We start from the raw sequence: 18,655 nt of genomic DNA on the forward strand, positions 1-18,655 counted from the left end.
TTGGCCAGATTTGTTTAGAGGAGGTTTGCCATTGCCTTCCCCTGAGGCTGAGAGAGTGTGACTTGCCCAAAGTCACCTAGTGGATTTCTATGGCCAAGCAGGGAATCAAACCCTGATCTCCAAAGTCATAGTCCAGCACTCAAAAATCCAATGAATTCTGGCAGGCCGTGTATTTCCCAGCCTTAAGCAACCATATGTAACTTGCACTTCTATGGACAGGTCAGCATGGTTTGATGGTTTGAGTGTTGGATTAGGACACTGGGAGACCTGGGTTCAAATCTCCACTTGGCCATGGAAAAGCCACTGGGTGACCTTGAGCAAGACACACACTCTCAGCCTCAAATGAAGACACTAGCAACCTCTCCATCCTCTGAACTAACCTTGACTAGAAAACATAGTAATAAAATTGACCTATGTCAGACATGAAAGCAACAACAACATAACAACTTTGACCCTCCAGATGTTGTTGCACTACCACTCCCAGCATCCTTAGCCAGCATAGGCAATAATAGGGGTCATGTGGGAGTTGCAGTCCAACAAATTCAGGAGGACCACAAGCTGCTTAACCCTGCACTTAATACAACTACTTGCTTTTATCTACATAAGTACCTTTATTTGCAGTAAATAAATATTCTTATTTACTGCACAAAATAAATGTGCAGTGTCACAAAGCAGCACTTTCTAAAAGGATTGCAAGGTTACTTTGCAAACACAAGAAAATCTTTTAGCACCTTAAAGGCTAACAAATACATTATAGCATACAATTTTCATAAGGCATCCTCTATCTGTCCAATGCATTACATTAATCTTAAAGTGCCAGTATCTAGTTACATAGGGAAATGAGTGAGATCAGAGTAAAATGGATATAAAAAATAGAATGAAATGAAAAAATAATTTGAAGCTTGGCTCAGTTGTTGATTCCAGCTATAAATGCACTGAATCAATAGAATTTACACAAGTGTCAACTCACTACGTTATCAGTGATTCAGTGGGATCTCTTCTAGTGGGAACTAACAAATGGATTTAGACCTGAATATTGTGGTATAGTGCTTTGAGTGTTTACTACAACTCTGGAAACCAGCATAAAAACCCATTGGGTGCCCCTGGGGAAATAACACTCGAGCCTCAGACGATGGCAATGGCATACCCCCTCTGAAGACACATGCCAAGAAAGCCCTATGATAGATTCACCTTAGGATCACATAAGTAAAAAATGACTTTGAGGCACATAACAACAACATCAAATTAAGCAAAACAGACAGACGGGCACAGAGAAAAAGTTATACATAATGTTGAAGCCCCAAAATTGGGGATTTTTAAAAGTATTCAGATGAGAATTGTTGTCCTAAACATCATCCCCAATTTGGAACTCTCCATATCTGTTGGACTATAAATCCATCTTCCATGATAGCAGTTATAGTCCCACACATCTAGCCATTGGTGAATTTGGCAGTGTAGAAGAAATGAATTTTGAAAGCCCCTGTGCCCATGCCCCCAAGGAGGGAGCCCATAATTGAACAGCTCTGTTGATCCATGTCAACAAATACATTCTGGCAGTTTTCATCTTTCTTCAGTAGGAGCAAGTCTTTTGTGATGCTAATGAACCCTAATTGCCCATTCAAGATCAAGGCACCACAAAATACCACAAGTTCACCATCTATCTACCCATCCTCCTCACTCCAGTGCAACTGCAAAAATAATTGCAGCTACACTCTCAGAAGACTGGTAAGTGGATAAGGTGGAAGATAATACCCTTCTGATCTAAAAACCTTAACCCTGCAGGCCTTGGTTCAGTGAAGACTATCCACTGGGGAAAATCATATTAGGCAATGTTAATTTGTTTAATCTCTGCTTGATGGTGCCTAACATGGTGGTGCAGTGGTTAAATGCTGGTATTGCAGCCACAAGGTTGTGAGTTTGATCCCAGGGCTCCAAGGTTGACTCAGCCTTCCGTCCTTTCATAGGTCAGTAAAATTAGTACCCAGGCTTGTTGGGGGCAATTGGCTTACAGAGTATAAACTGCTTAGAGAGTGCTGAGTTCACTATTAAGCAGTATAGAAATATAAATGCTATTGCTAACCTGTACTCAGGAACATAGGTTACCTTCAGGATGGAATACAGAGAAATGAAATGGCTTCCAGTTGGCACAGGGGATCAGGCAAGGCTGCAGTTTGTCACCCTCTATCTGTTTAATTTGTACTTATTCAGCACCCTTGTAAACTCATCATGGTAATGGGCTGTTGATAGTAAAAGCTTCATAAACCCTTATGGTCAGGAAGTGGCTGTAAGAGTCAAAACACATTGGCCTCTCAAGGTTAATGGCAAGAGGCCTCAGAGGATGCTACAGACTGAAAATAAAAGTTTTTCTTCAGATCGCCCTGGAGTCGTGTCCTCTTAAGGGATGCAACTCCAAACCTTCCACCTATCTAAATTTGACAGGGGCAGTCTCTATTAATATTCTGCGATTCCATTTTTTCAGGTCCTTTAAAAACGTCCTAGTTCCCCTTTTGTTCTCATCTTACTTCAGTTGCTGCAAACTGGGTTGAAAGTGTAGAAATTGTTTGCACTCAGATAACGTAATGGGGGAGGAGATGAGAGAAGAAGGGGGCAGAAACTTGCCCTTCCCAATAAGCTCAGGCAAACTATTGCAGCCTCTCCTAGTTTGTGTATTCTTCCTCATTAATCATATCATCCATCTTGACCACACTCTAATACGTACTGCTTGACCACATTCTTCCATTTTTCATCTGTAAAATGTTACATAGTATTAGGACTTGGATAGGAGACCATCAACAAATACCAAGTGCTATAAGCAATATTTCAGAAGAAGGAACTGGCAAAACTACTTCTGAGTATTATTTGTCTAAGAAAACCCTATGAAATTAATGGAGTCATCCTAAGTCGATAAATTGACAGGTGACTTGGAGACACACAAAAGGTAGCAAGCAGTAGGGAAAAAAAGAAACCTGCATTTCAGATGGATGAACTCAGTAAAGGAAGTCCCTGAGTCCACAACCCTTGCAGGACTGTTGACAATAGGGTGAGTTGAAAGTTTCTCCTTCATAGGGTCATCATAAATTGAAGTTAACTTGACAGCAGTTAACAACAAGATTTTCAAAACAGATCTCAGGTTGCACCAAAGATTGCTGGAACCAAGCTGTTCCTGCTGTTTTTATATCTGTTCTTCCAATGGGGGGGGGGGGAGACATTGTGCAGGAGTGACCTTCTAGATGGTATTGGACTGAACTGCCAGCATTCTTCACCACTGGCTATGCTGGGAGTTGCAGTCCAACAACATATGGAGAGTCACGTGATTCCCATCCCCAGTTAGTAGTGGTTTCAGTGGCAATTGGTGCGACCTAAAATCCATTGTACAAATAGCAGAATCTAATCTAACTATTTGCCTAACACATCCTGGAATCCATTTTAAGACTATTACAAGCTGAAAATTGTTGAGATCAAACATTATTTTCCAGTCCTTTGTTTTTCTGAACTTCCAATCTCAATAAAAGTTCTGGACAACTAAAAAACTTGTTTATAATTTTACAGCATTCTTGCTATTATTAACCCTACTGTGGATTTTTAATCCCCCCCACATTCTCCCCACACCCTCCTTAATTTGACTCCTGAATTCTTCACACATATTTTAAAAGAAGTAGTTTACTCTTCAGTACAAAGACACTAAATTTAGCAAAGCATTGTATGGTTAATATCTGCTCTGTTCTTTCCTGCTCTGCTTTCTATGGTGGATGGATGGTGTGGCACCCTAGACAAAAAGAAGAAGAAAAGGAACTAAGCAATTTGTGTTCTGATAAAATATGCATGAAGATAGGTCATAGCTTCAGGGAAAGTACTATAGTTCCCATAATCCCCTAGCCAGTATAGTCATCATGTTAGATGGAGGATTCTCAGAAAAAGTAGCTTATCCAAGCTCAAGTACTGAAGTGGGTGCTACATCCTAAGAACTACTGTTGTTGTTATTAATTTTATCATACCCGTCCTTTTCCCCAAGGTGGATATTCAAGGCAGCTTACAAATTTAAATCATTACAACATAAAGATGTAAAAAGAAAGAAAGAAAGATTAAATAGAATTAGATTTATAACAATACAGTTGATCCTCAGTCTCTACAGATTCTTCACCCACAGATTCAAGCATCCATGCTTTGAAAATATTCCAAAACGTATAAATTCCAAATAGCAGATCTTTATTTTGCCACAAATAAGGGGCACCATTTTACTATCCCATTGTATTTAATGGAATTTGAGCATCCATGGATTAGTTTTGGTATCCATGATGGGGTCCTGGAATGATGGGGTCCCAGTAGATAACAAGAGCCCACTGTACTGTATTTTAAAGCATAAAATTGAAAAGGATTTTAAAAAGCAGTTAAAACCAGTATAATTTAAAACAATACAACACCCTCTTAAAAATCTTTTTCTTATCAAACCTTTTAGGATGTGGAGAAGTCTTCCCCTGCATTGGGAAGGACAGCAATGAGGGAGCCATTCTAGCCTCCCTTGGGAAGGAGTTCCAAATTTGGGGGCAGCCACTGAGAAGGTCCTGTCTCATGTATATTGAAAGTGGTGGGACTGAAAGAATGGCCTCCCCTGTAGATCTCAGTGCGTGAGCAGTCTTGTGTTATTCAGGCCTCACCTGGAATACTGTATCCAGTTCTCAGCATCACAGTTCAAAAAGGATGTTGACAAGCTGGAGCATGTCCAGAAGAAGGGGACCAAAATGGTGAAGGGTCTGGAAACCATGCCTTATGAGGAGAGACTTAGGGAGCAGGGTATGTTTAGCCTGGAAAAGAGACTGTTAAAGAGGTAATATGATACCCCTGTATTTGAAGGGATGTCATATTGAGGATGGAGTAAGCTTGTTTTTTGCTGTTCCAGAGACTAGGACCCGGAGCAATGGATGCAAGTTACAGGAAAAGAGATTTCATTAGGAGGAACTCCCTGACAGTAAGATCTGTTTTACAGTGGAACACCCCCCCCCACCTCAGAGTGTGATGGGGTCTCCTTCTTTGGAGGTCTTTAAACAAAGGCTGGATGACCCTTCCTTCCTCCTTTTTATCATAGCACAAAGAATCATTACTAACATTTCTGCTGTTCTCACCTTGCTTTAAACTTAATGTTATGCAAATAAAGTCAGTGTTTCCAACTAGGATGTTTCACATCAACATTTTTAAAAGGGTGCAGGGACTGGGAAGGTAGATATTGCAGAGCTAAAAGAAATGTTCTTTGCTGAGCTACTGGCTGCTATAGCAGGATACAGACCGCCCAAACAGGGCGGTCTGACATTGCCTCCATTTCCACCAGTGGGAAACCTCAGCTGCCAAATGGCAAAGCTTCCTAGCAGCGAAAAAAGAACCCGCAAAAATCAGGTGTCATCGCAAGCGCGACGGGACAGAGCGCCGCCATTTTGACGTACTGAGTACGTACTAGGGTTAGGGAGCGTCTGAAAAGGACGCTGCCAGGCAACCCTAGCACGTACTCAGTACATGCTTTTTGGCCCATCTGGACAGGGCCTAAGTTTTGAAAAAGCGAGTGCCATTGCATTTCATGGTGCTGCTTTAGCAAAAGAAGGGACATCTGGCAAAGTGTGCCCTGGAAAAGGAAGTAAACATAACTCTGTAAACAGGGGAGGCACATCTGAGCGCCTGAGCTAATTTTAAATTGCTTGAGTGAGATGTGCTAGCCTAAGATTATGTGTAATGAATTAAGCATCTTTTCCAATGGATTTATCATGTAGAAACTGCCACAAAGCATGCATTATTTGGAGCCATGCAGATGTCTCAAGGCGAGTGACTTTTTGCTACCTTGCCTTCAAGACAGCCATTAATTTCCTTTGCTTTAAAGGGGCAGGGAGCAGAAGCATGTTTTCCCACTCCACTGTTGTTGTGTGCTTCCAGTCTCGACTTATGGTGACCCCCAGGTGAACCTATCATGGGTTTTTCTTGGAAAGATTTGTTCATAGGAGTTTGCCATTGCATTACGAGCCCTTTAACCACCATCTCTCTCTGTTGAATATGATACCTTTTTTCACCTTTTTCTGACATTGCATGCAGCCCGTCAAAGAACAACAACAGAACAATAGAGACTCATTCCAAAAATACAGATTTGCAGCATTCCAGGGGTTGGATCACAGCAATCTAGAGTAAGAGTGGAGTAGATCATGTGGCCCCCAAGTTGAACTACATCAGTCATTTCAAGATGACCAATGATAAAGAAAGGTGGTACTGCAGTAGAACAGCCTTTGGAGGTCCAGATTCTTCACATAACAAAATTGTTTGTATACTCCCATAATGGGGAAGGGAAGGAAAAGTATGCTTGTGTAACAAGCAGGTGATTGACTATTGTGGAGTAAGGGGTGTGTGTTTGTTTTGTACAACACATGATTGATCCTCTTCCTGTTTTACACATGCCGTGAGTGTTTTGTTTTGTGTGTACATGGAGGGGTTTTTTTTTAGCATCAGGCTACCACGTACTAATCTTTAAAACACACACATTACGTATCCACCCACTCACTCAGAGAAGTTTATCCACTCAAAAGCATTGTTTTCCCCCATTCAATATGCACAATACACACATGCATGGTAGTTTTGATAATCATGTTTCTTTTCTTATGCTGGCTGAATTTTTATTTCACTTAACCAATGCAATACTGAGTCCTGAAACATATTCTGGTTTTCATTTTTGTTTGTTATGGTTAAATATATTGCATAGCATTTTTGTGCCATGGGATATTCAATGTTGTGTGTAACATTAAAGAAAATGTCAATATTGAGTTGATATATGGATTTCCCATTACAGGTATACCAAAGTTAATAAAGCAGATGCATTGACTGGCATTACTGCTTTATCAAAAATGTGGTACCAGAGGCAGAAATAACACGGAAAGAATAGAGATAGGTACCTACACCTCGAGAGAGAGAGAGAGAGAGAGAGAGAGAGAGAGAGAGAGAAATTCAGCATGTTTCAGCAATTTTGAAATTCATATCTAACAATATGCACACGTGAAAGAAACAAGTCTCATCAGGTAAACCTTGCATAAGCAAACAAAAACAGTTTGAACCTTCTAGAGACCAGATGAAAGCATCCAAAATACATCCAGGGATTATTGATTTTAATTTCTCCAGCTTCCATTTTTGTTATGATTTTCATTTTGGTGCCGATCTTATAGATCTGAAAAAACATATCTCCCCATATAAACCTCCAAGGTCATTATCACATGGGGGAAATTGGGGGAAATTGGAAGGTCAATGCAGTGTGATCCCGGATGCAATCGTGTGGATTCATGTTATTGCGTGAGAGGTTATCACATGTAATCGAAGTCAATACTAGGTCAATTTGAACCCAATCCAGGGTCAACTGAGAGCCTTCAGGACATCAAAAGGGATTACGAGGCACTTGGTAGGAAGCTGAAAGGAATGGATGTACAGGTTGTCATCTCGTCTCTTCTGCCAGTCGAAGGGCACGGTCCAGGAAGGGAGAGGAAAATAGCAGATGTGAACAACTGGCTTCGCAGATGGTGCCGCCGAGAAGGATTTGGATTCTTCGATCATGGGCTGCGGTTCCATGAGGAGGGACTTCTTGCAACAGACGGGTTGCATCTCATGCAAGTTGGAAGAAATGTTTTTGCCAACAGTCTCAAGAACTTGATCAGGAGGGCTTTAAACTGAGTTCCGAGGGGAAGGGAGACAATATTAAGGAAGGCAAAAGGGCTGGAGAAAATAGTCAAACTGACATAAAGGAAACAAGAAAAAAAGTGCAAGGACCCAACAGTGGGAGGCAAAAAAACTTGCACAGGCAGCAAGTAAAAGGGACCCATGGTCTGCAATGTCTCTACACTAATGCACAGAGCATGGGAAATAAGCAAGATGAACTCGAACTCCTAGTACAACAAAGCAAATATGATATAATAGGCATCACTGAAACCTGGTGGGATGAATCTCATGATTGGAATGTGGAAATAGAGGCGTATAACCTTATTAAGAGAAATAGGCCAAACAGGAAAGGAGGAGGAATAGCACTATATGTCAGAGATATTTACACCAGTGAAGAGATTCAGGACATCAATCATGGAAGCCAGGTGGAGAGCATCTGGATAAGAATCAAAGGGGAGGGAAACAACAAGGATGTTACGGTGGGAGTCTACTACAGACCCCCAAGTCAGACTGAGGAATTGGATGATATCTTTCTAGAACAGATGACCACACAGTCAGAAAAGAGAGATGTAGTAGTGATGGGCGACTTCAACTATCCTGATATTTGCTGGAAGTCAAACTCAGCAAAATCCTCAAGGTCTAGCAAATTCCTCACTTGCCTGGAAGACTATTTCATGGTCCAAAAGGTGGAAGAGGCAACAAGGGGATCAGCTATTTTAGATCTGATCCTAACCAACAAGGATGACTTGGTTAATGGGGTGCAAGTGGTGGGATCATTAGGTGGAAGTGACCATGTTCTCCTGGAGTTTGTAATACAGTGGAAAGGAGAAGCCAGGCAGAGTCAGACACGCATCCTAGACTTTAGGAGAGCGGATTTCAGTAAACTTAGAGAAGTATTGAGGGCGATTCCATGGTCAGAAATACTAAAAGATAAAGGAGTTCAGGACGGATGGGACTTTCTCAAAAGGGAGATACTAAAGGCACAATTTCAAACAGTTCCAATGAAAAAGAAAAATGGGAGGTGTCTCAAGAAACCAGGATGGATGACTAAGGAACTTTCAACCGAGCTAAGTTTGAAATGGAACATGTATAAGAAATGGAAAAAGGGGGAAATCACAAAAAAGAAATTCAAAGAAATAGCAGGCATGTGCAGGGGTAAAGTCAGAAAAGCTAAAGCGCAGAATGAACTCAGGCTTGCTAGAGAGGCGGAAGACAACAAAAAGGGCTTTTTTGGATATGTCCACAGCAAAAGGAAGAAGAAGGAAATGGTAGGGCCACTGCGTCGAGAGGATGGCAAAATGTTGACAGGGGACAAAGAAAAGGCAGAATTACTCAACACCTTCTTTGCCTCAGTCTTCTCAGAAAAGGAAAAGGGTGCTCAACCTGAGGATAATGGAGCAGAGGACAGAATAGGGGAATTTCAGCACAGAATAAGTAAAGGGATAGTAGAGGAATATCTTGTTAATCTAAATGAATATAAGTCTCCGGGACCAGATGAACTCCATCCAAGGGTATTAAAAGAACTGGCAAATGTAATATCGGAGCCATTGGCAATAATCTTTGAAAACTCCTGGAAAACAGGAGAAGTCCCAGCAGACTGGCGGAGGGCAAACGTTGTCCCCATCTTCAAAAAGGGGGAAAAAGAGGATCCCAACAATTATCGTCCAGTTAGTCTGACATCAATACCAGGAAAGATTCTGGAGCAGATAATTAAACAAAGAGTCTGTGAACATCTAGATGGCAATTCCATAATCACAAAAACTCAACATGGGTTTCAGAGAAACAAGTCATGCCAGACAAATCTAATCTCTTTCTTTGATAAAATTACCTGCTTGGTAGATGAAGGGAATGCTGTGGATATAGTATATCTTGATTTCAGTAAGGCCTTTGACAAGGTTTCCCATGACATTCTTGCAAACAAGCTTGTAAAATGTGGACTAGACAAGGTAACTGTTACATGGATTTGTAACTGGTTGACCGGCCGAACCCAAAGGGTGCTCAACAATGGCTCTTTTTCATCCTGGAGAGAAGTAACCAGTGGGGTCCCACAGGGCTCTATCCTGGGCCCAGTGCTATTCAACATCTTTATCAATGACCTGGATGACAGAATTGGGAGCATACTTATCAAATTTGCAGATGACACCAAATTAGGAGGAATAGCTAATGCCCCAGAGGACAGGCTCAAGATTCAAAATGACCTGAATAGACTAGAAAGCTGGGCCAAAGCTAACAAAATGAAATTCAACATGGAGAAATGTAAGGTATTGCACTTAGGGCGGAAAAATAAAATGCACAGATATAGGATGGGTGACACCTGGCTGAATGAAACTACGTGTGAAAGGGATCTAGGAGTCCAAGTAGACCACAAGTTGAACATGAGTCAACAGTGTGATGCGGCAGCTAAAAAGGCCAATGCAATTTTAGGCTGCATCAATAAAAGTATAGTGTCTAGATCAAGAGAAGTAATAGTGCCACTGTATTCTGCTTTGGTCAGGCCCCACCTAGAATATTGTGTCCAGTTCTGGGCGCCACAATTCAGAAAGGACATTGAGAAACTGGAGCGGGTCCAAAGGAGGGCGACAAAAATGGTGAAGGGTCTGGAAACCATGCCCTATGAGGAATGACTTAGGGAGCTGGGGATGTTTAGCCTGGAGAAAAGAAGGTTAAGAGGTGATATGATAGCCCTGTTTAAATATTTGAAAGGATGTCATGTTGAAGAGGGAGCAAGCTTGTTTTCTGCTGCTCCAGAGAACAGGATCCGGAACAATGGATGCAAGCTACAGGAAAAGAGAATCCACCTGAACATTAGGAGGAACTTCCTAACAGTAAGGGCTGTTCGACAGTGGAATGCACTCCCTCGGAGGGTGATAGAGTCTCCTTCCTTGGAGGTCTTTAAACAGAGGCTGGATGGCCATCTGTCAGGAATGCTTTGATTTGGATTTCCTGCATGGCAGGGGGTTGGACTGGATGGCCCTTGTGGTCTCTTCCAACTCTACGATTCTACGATTCTATGATTCTATGATTCTATGTATAAATTCGGGGAAATACAGAATTCACAAATCCTGTTCCATTCCAAAATTGCATTCAATTTGACTTTGGCAGGTATGGAACACATGTCTCGGTCGTCCTTGGATTGCCTTTGAATCAGACTACAATTTCCAAGCTCCTTTGCCGAGTGCAATTTTTTCGCTCCCTCGCTCCCCCCTCCAGGTGTGGGGGGCTTTTCTCCAGCCTCACGAAGTTCCTCTCGGAGTTCTGGAGCTGTTTTGAGGATGAAGCAGCCCTCTCCCCTCACAGAGACACACACACACTGCCTCCCTCCCTCCTCCTCTTGGCCGTTTCTGTCTCTTTCCCCTTTGCAAACTCATCCTGTTCAGCTGGAGAGAAGGAATTGGCTCTCTCTTTCCCTCACGCGACCCTATCACAGGGTCTGAGAGAGGCTGAGAGAGTGTGACTTGCACCAGGTCACCCAGTGGGATTTGATCCCTGCCTTCTAGAGTCATAGTCCAATGCTCAAACCAAGTACAAAGTTGCTTTGGACTGATTTTGAATTGATGAACTGCCTAAATAACATGAAATAAAGGGCAATTAATGTGAAACAAGGCAAAACTGGAGGCAAGCCCTGCCGGAAGTGTAAAAAGGTCACGATCCGATTCTGCCCTCACTGCGCATGTGCAGGGATGCTAATTCAAATTCTAGACTATGAAGGCTGCGTACTCATATGATAATTTCTTTTGCTTTTGCACTACTTCAGCTTTGGGGTGGGCGCTGTGTTCTTCTGTCCATTTGATAACCACCCATTTAATAGCGTTCATTTTCAAATTGACCCTACTTTCTTTTCTTTTGAAATTGAGAGACATTCCTCCCATGTGATAATGTCCCGAGAGTCCTTAGATCTGCAGGGGAAAGCTTTCTCTTGATCCAGAATGCTTTCTAGGACCTAGGAAGGACCATAATCATAATCATAATCATGCTTGGAATGTCCCCATGTCCCCTAGAGGATGTTTGGGGGGCAAAAACCCAATAGCTACAATCGTGGTTACAATGTAGAGAAGACTAAATGAGCTGTGTGCCCATGCTCAAAAGTGAAATAGCTATACCAAGGGTAATTCACCAGTGCAATTAACTTCTGTCATTTGATCACAGTTAATACTGGAAGTATGCTGAAAGCTCAAAATAACACTAATAATAACTACAATCAGGCATGACAAAGTAACACCAACGTATTTAGTTACACCAATGTTATTCTGTTGTATGCACAGGGTCTTGGAGAGCTGCCAATGAAAAATACCATTTTCATGGGACAGATTATGATCATTGTATGATAATGAAAACCACACTGATTTGAAATTGGAGAGCACACTACAAAGGTTGTCCTCTGAAAGAACACGTGCATACATTCCAGCATTTCACCAGCAAGTTATCTAGGAGAAACATTCGGGGGGGGGGGGGGGGGGATTAAAATTATTTCTTTAAAAAAGACTTGTGTGGATTTTTTTCACATCAGTCTTGTGTCATTGGCAACAACACTCCCCCCCCCCCCCATTTAAAGTGCATCCTTAAATGTTTTGGAATTATTATTTTAACTTCACCAATGGTTTAAATTTCTCTAAATCACAATGAAACAGATGTTTGACTTATTTAAAGGACTTTAAACACTCCCCCTGCCATTCTGTAAAAAGCTGTTTTCACTTTACACAAATAAAAGAGCACATTTAGTTGTTCAGGAAAGTTGCACTAGGAAAGAGGAGAGATAGCTGAGAATCCCACTGCAGTCAATCTGTTTTGGTTTATTAGGATTTAAGAAGAAAGGAGGACAATAAAAAATATCCAATAAAATATTCCTAAGTATATCAAACCCAGACTTACAGAACTGCCAAGGGCAAAAAGATTCACAGGCAACCATTTCTACTGCTTGCTAACGTTCTTCAGAGATGTGGAGAGAGCTTTGAAATGTTATCAAAGTGATTGTGAGAGCTGTAGTCTCCAAAAAGTAACATTCCCAAGCTCTGGATTTTGGATAAAGGAACTGATGCTACAACAATAGCTGATTCCCAAGTATCCAGACAGAGCCCCCTACTGAGACCGTGGTCCAGTGACGTCAGCTATTCTAAGTAAAAAAATAGGCACCCCAGAAAAAAATTTGGTCCAGCTCCCAAACCAATCATGTCGAAAGTCTAGCACAAGCCTTTCAGCTGGTCTAGCAACCAAAACAAAGAGGCCATGAGTCAGCGCGTTTCTTCTTTGAGGTTTTTGTTTTGAGAGCATTTAAGGTTATGAAAAGTGCTGTGTATAGCTTATATAAAATCCAACATACCCATGAAAAATTAATAAAAGAGAAAAGAAAAAATTCTGTCTGGGGAAACTAGCTGGCTTAGGGAAATCTTACTCTTCCTTTGCAACTAGCCAGAGGAATTCAATACTACAAGCTGCAAAAATTGGCATAATTGTAACCAGGAATAAGATACATGTGTACATAAAACAGGTACATCATGTTTTATTAACCTGCTGGTTTGGGGTGTCGTATCCCATAGTCTCAGGTTAGACTGAGGCTGCATCTATACCAGTGATGGCAAACCTTTTCCGTTCGCCGTGCCCAGGGGGAGCTTCCACCCTCTGGGGGCAGGGCCGCGTGCTGGGGGCAGGGCTTCCACCCTCCGGGGGCGGGGCTGCATGCTGGGGGTGGGGCTTCCACCCTCCGGGGCGGGGCTTTCCCTGCTCCTTTTCCCAACCTCCAGCTGTCTGAGAGACAGCTAAAAGTGGGGGGAAATGGGAGAGGGGGTGACAGGCGCGCGCCTGCTCCTCCTGCCCTTTCTAGGCCCCCAGCTGCCTCTCAGAGACAGCTGGGGACCAGTAAGGGCCCGTGAGGGGCAGGAGCAACAGGCGCGTAGCCCCTGCTCCTTTCCTCATGGCTTTGCCAGGCCTGAGGTGTCCTCCGAAGGACACCTCAGGTCTGCCGAAGCCCCGCGGGGAGGAGGAGGACGAGGCCGGCGGCCCCTGCTCCTTTCCTCGGGGCTTCGCCAGGCCTGAGGTGTCCTCCGAAGGACACCTCAGGTCTGCCAAAGCCCCGCTGGGAGGAGGAGAACGAGGCCGGCGGCCCCTGCTCCTTTCCTCGGGGCTTCACCAGGCCTAAGGTGTCCTCCGAAGGACACCTCAGGTCTGCCGAAGCCCCGCGGGGAGCCCCTCTCCTCTTTGGTCCCTTCCTTCGGCCGAACGGGCTCCAAGGGGTCCTTTCGGCTGAAGGGGAGGGAGGACGAAGAGAAGGGCTTGGGCACCCGTCCCAAGCCCTTCCCTTCGGCCTCTTCCTTCGGCCGAAAGGGCTCCAAGGGGCCCTTTCAGCCGAAGGGAAGGGCTTGGGCACCCATCCCAGGCCCTTCCCTTCGGCTCTTCCCTTCGGCTGAAAGGGCTCTAAGGGGCCCTTTCGGCCGAAGGGAAGGGAGGCCAAAGGGAAGAGCTTGGGCACGCCGCCTCCTGGGCTCCTCCACGGCCTTTGCAGCCCCAGATCTCTCTCTCCGGAGGGAGGTCTGGGGCTGCAAAGGCCGCGACGGAGCCCAGGACCCAGCAGGCCGCCATCCTGGGCTCCTCCACGGCCTTTGCAGCCCCAGATCTCCCTCCGAAGGGAGGTCTGGGGCTGCAAAGGCCGCGACGGAGCCCAGGACCCGGCAGGCCGCTGTCCTGGGCTCCTCCACGGCCTTTGCAGCCCCAGATCTCTCTCTCCGGAGGGAGGTCTGGGGCTGCAAAGGCCGCGACGGAGCCCAGGACGTGGCAGGGAGAAGGAGGAAGGGGCACGTGCGTACCTGTTTCTCCTTCCCCCGGTGCCCGTGCCCGGCGAAACGGCCCAGAGTGCCACTTCCAGCACGTGTGGCATAGGTTCACCATCACGGATCTATACTGTAGAATTAATGCAGTTTCACATTGCTTTAACTGCCTTGGCTCAGTGCTAGGGAATTCTGCAATTTGTAGTTTTGTGTCATATTTAGCCTTCTCTGTCACAGAGCTCTGGGGCCAAAACAAACTACGGTCTCATTCCCAGACCTCATTCCCACTTACCTCTTAATTCACTTCCTGCACTGATTCCTGAAACCAATTCAGCAAACAGCTTGGTTCCCACTATGTTTGCGCTGGTTTCAAGAATCGGTGTAGGAAGTGACAGCCGCGGCTTCCCCGCAATGTCTCCTCCATCCTCCTGGCCATATTAGGGGCAGAGGAGAGGCTGGAGTGAAAGGAGAAAGGCAGGCCGGGAGGACTGAGGCATGCCGGGGCTGAAAGAGAGAGGCAGACCAGGAGGATGTAGGACTGAGGACGGAGCATGGAGGTATGGCCAGGAAAGCCGCTGCCAGTGGGAACCAGAGCAGATTCTAATCCGATTCGATTCCACCTGGTTCCCACTTGGGCTGAATTGATTCAGTCCCAAAACATCGCATTTTACCAGCATCTTTTTGACGCGGACTTAAATGGGTAAAAACCATACCCACACTTTCCGAATTGCTTCAGGGATTCTAACTAAGTGGGAACCATGGTGGTTTAAACCAGACCAAGATTCGGTTTAAACCGTAGTGGGAACAACCCCTACAAATCCCAGGATTCCAAAGCATTGAGCCACAGCAGTTAAATTGGGGTCGACCTGGATTAATTCCGTAGTGTGACAGCAGGCTGAGTGGGGGACTATAAATAAAACAGATCAAAACTGGTGCATCAGGAGCAACCCATAACATATGCATAACAAAACCAAATTCAACATAGCAACTGTAAGAGCAGTGGATAACTTAGTGGAGGATGAATGGCTTTTTCTGAGTAACAAAATATTGTCCCTTTCGAGGTTAATGTTGCATTCCCAGTGATAAGCAACTTGTGGGAATATTCTGATTTCTGACTACTAACAGAAAAGTGAGGGCCATCCTTTATCAACCTGTTTGGAGATGTGTGGAGTCTTCAAGCAGATAGTCTCTACAAATTCCCTTTTTAAAGAAAAATGCAATAATGAACAGAGTTGCCAAAGTAACCTGTTTGGCCTACAGCTCCCAGAATCCTCTCACCAACATGGGGACTGGCCATGTTAATGAAAGGATTCTGGGAATCATAGACCAAAAAACTTACTTTTCCATGTTTTGATGATGAAGACTACTGTCTGGTTTTAAAAAAAAGCTGAAACTTTCAAGGAGCTAAATTCTGCATCAGAGTACAAACAAACTAGTATCAATCTCAGAGATGGCTCTACTGTACTGTATCTGCAACACAGGAGACTGAAGGAGACTAACTGAAAGAAAGAAGTTGGCAGCATGAGCTTTTGTAGACCTAAGCCTACTTCTGAAGTCAACCTAAGATCTTTTCAAAATTGGCTGACGGTTTCATCCTTCAAACCAGCTTTCACCATTATGAGGCAATCCTTGTGTCACAGAAGGATGGGCACAGTCTTACCACCTCATGAGTATGGGGGCATCAAATTTGTACATGACACCAAATTAGGAGGAATAGCTAATACTCCAGAGGACAGGATCAAAATTCAAAATGACCTGAATAGACTAGTAAGCTGGGTCAAAGCTAACAAAATGAAATTCAACACGGAGAAATGTAAGGGACTGCACTTAGGGCGAAAAAATAAAATGCACAGATATAGGATGGGGGACACCTGGCTGAATGAGACTACGTGTGAAAGGGGTCTGGGAGTCCAAGTAAACCACAAGTTGAGCATGAGTCAACAGTGTCATGCGGCAGCAAAAAGGCCAATGCAATCTTAGGTTGCATCAATAAAAGTATAGTGTCTAGATCAAAAGAAGTAATAGTGCCACTATATTCTGCTTTGGTCAGGCCCCACCTGGAAATACTGTGTCCAGTTCTGGGCACCACAATTCAAAAAGGACATTGAGAAACTGGAGCGTGTCCAAAGGAGGACGACTAAAATGGTGAAGGGTATGGAAACCATGTCCTATGAGGAACAACTTAGGGAGCTGGGGATGTTTAGCCTGGAGAAAAGAAGGTTAAGAGGTGATATGATAGCCCTGTTTAAATATTAGAAGGGATGTCATATTGAGGAGGGAGCAAGCTTGTTTTCTGCTGCTCCAGAGAACAGGACCCGGAACAATGAATGCAAGCTACAGGAAAAGAGATTCCACCTCAATATTAGGAGGAACTTTCTGACAGTAAGGGATGTTCGACAGTGGAACCCACTCCCTTGGAGTGAAGTGGAGTCTCCTTCCTGGGAGGTCTTTAAGCAGAGGCTGGATAGCCATCTATCGGGGATGCTTTGATTGAGATTTCCCACATGGCAGGGAGTTGGACTGGATGGCCCTTGTGGTCTCTTCCAACTCTACGATTCTATGATTCTATGATTCTACCTCTGTCCCAAGCTAGTCATGCAATTAGCAATTAATTATTTACTAATCCCTTCTAGTTATGTGGTAAGGCCATCTTCTATCACCACCATCCCTTCTGCCTTGAATAATGTATTTGAAACAGACTACCTGTCCTTCTTTCACCTTCCTTGTTTTTAAAGATCTCTCAAATACTGAACTATGCCTGCATTTTTTGATACATCTGGCTTGAGGTTGACTAACTATTGTAACCAGGTAATGACAATTAAAGGCTTTTCACCCAACCATTACCTGTCTAATTATGTATCACTCTTGAAATTATTAGACAACAAATCCATAAGTATAGTAATTCTATATATAATGGGTCTGTACAGACAGGCCAAAATAAATCTGCTTCAGGTCACTTTGGAGGTATGATGTTTAAATGATGCATGCATCCTAAGAGGCCAGAAGCCACGTCAAAGCCAGGCGACAGTCCTGAGGACTGAAGCACAGCTTTGGCGCAGTTTCTGGCCTCTTAAAATATGTGTGGCATTTAAACAGTATACCTCCAAAGTGATCCAAAGCAGATTTATTTTGGCCTGTCTGTTTGGGCCCAATGCCATCTCAAATGAAGCCTACCAATGTGATACATCCAAGCCCATATGAGCTTGAAAAGGATGCACTGTTCCTCTCCCCACAACCACCACCCTTCTTAATACTAGTGCTCCTGCAACCCCAATATTACTGTTAAGAGCAGATATATTTTTGCTAGGAAGCTCTAGCAGACTGGGCCATGCTGTTTGACCATCCAATTACAGTATGTGTTGACTATTCTTGTTGGCAACAGATCTGCCATACTAGACTGAGGATCTTGGGAGTCTAACAGATAATCCCCCCCACAAGCTCTGTGTCATGGTTCCTGACAGTGGTGATGGTGGTGCTCTTTCCCATCTCTTGTTACTTGAGTCTTTTGCGTAGAGATTGCAGGGATTGAATCCGTTTCTTTCTGTATGTAAAGCATGTGTTCAATTGCCGATCCGTTATTGCAGATGGAAGCTGGTTGTTGTTGTTGTTGTTGTTGTTGTTGTATGCCTCCAAGTCATTTTTACTTAAAACACATTTGTTCTTCAATTCTCCAAAGAAAAAAATGCATACATAATGGGAATATATGCACAAAAAATATGAATATTACAAGTAACAACAAAAGCTGCCTTTGAAGGATTTGAATTCTGAAAGAAGTATTAATACATAAATAAACTCAATCCCACAATACACTTGCTTGCCTAACAATTTCCCACACAGGTCTCACAACAACAAAACACACTGGTGGGTGGGTGTATTTGCGTATATCCACACAAGAGTGAAGGTTGCATTTCCCCACAAAACATTGCTACTGGAAATTCATGTTTTAAGCAACAAAAGCACTGCCTAGAGGGAAGCTGTCTGGATCTCCCACAAAAATTAGTAGCAACTATTTGTTTATTGTACAAAAATTTATATTTAGAAGAGTTTTCAAGTAGGAGCTTGCCCAGTGGATGGATCGCTAATGATGAAAAGGCTGCTGCCTTCTGTACAAGTACTAGAGATTACGTCCTATTGACATCTCTGTTTACATTTGATCCATCTCTCTAGTTTTTGAAAATAATTACAAACCAATTAACAATGTACTAACTTTTTTAAAAAAATCATCC

Source organism: Sceloporus occidentalis, unplaced genomic scaffold (genome assembly GCF_023333645.1).
Source record: "Sceloporus occidentalis isolate IW3139 unplaced genomic scaffold, rSceOcc1.0.p SCAF_2, whole genome shotgun sequence".
Lineage (NCBI taxonomy): Eukaryota > Metazoa > Chordata > Lepidosauria > Squamata > Phrynosomatidae > Sceloporus > Sceloporus occidentalis.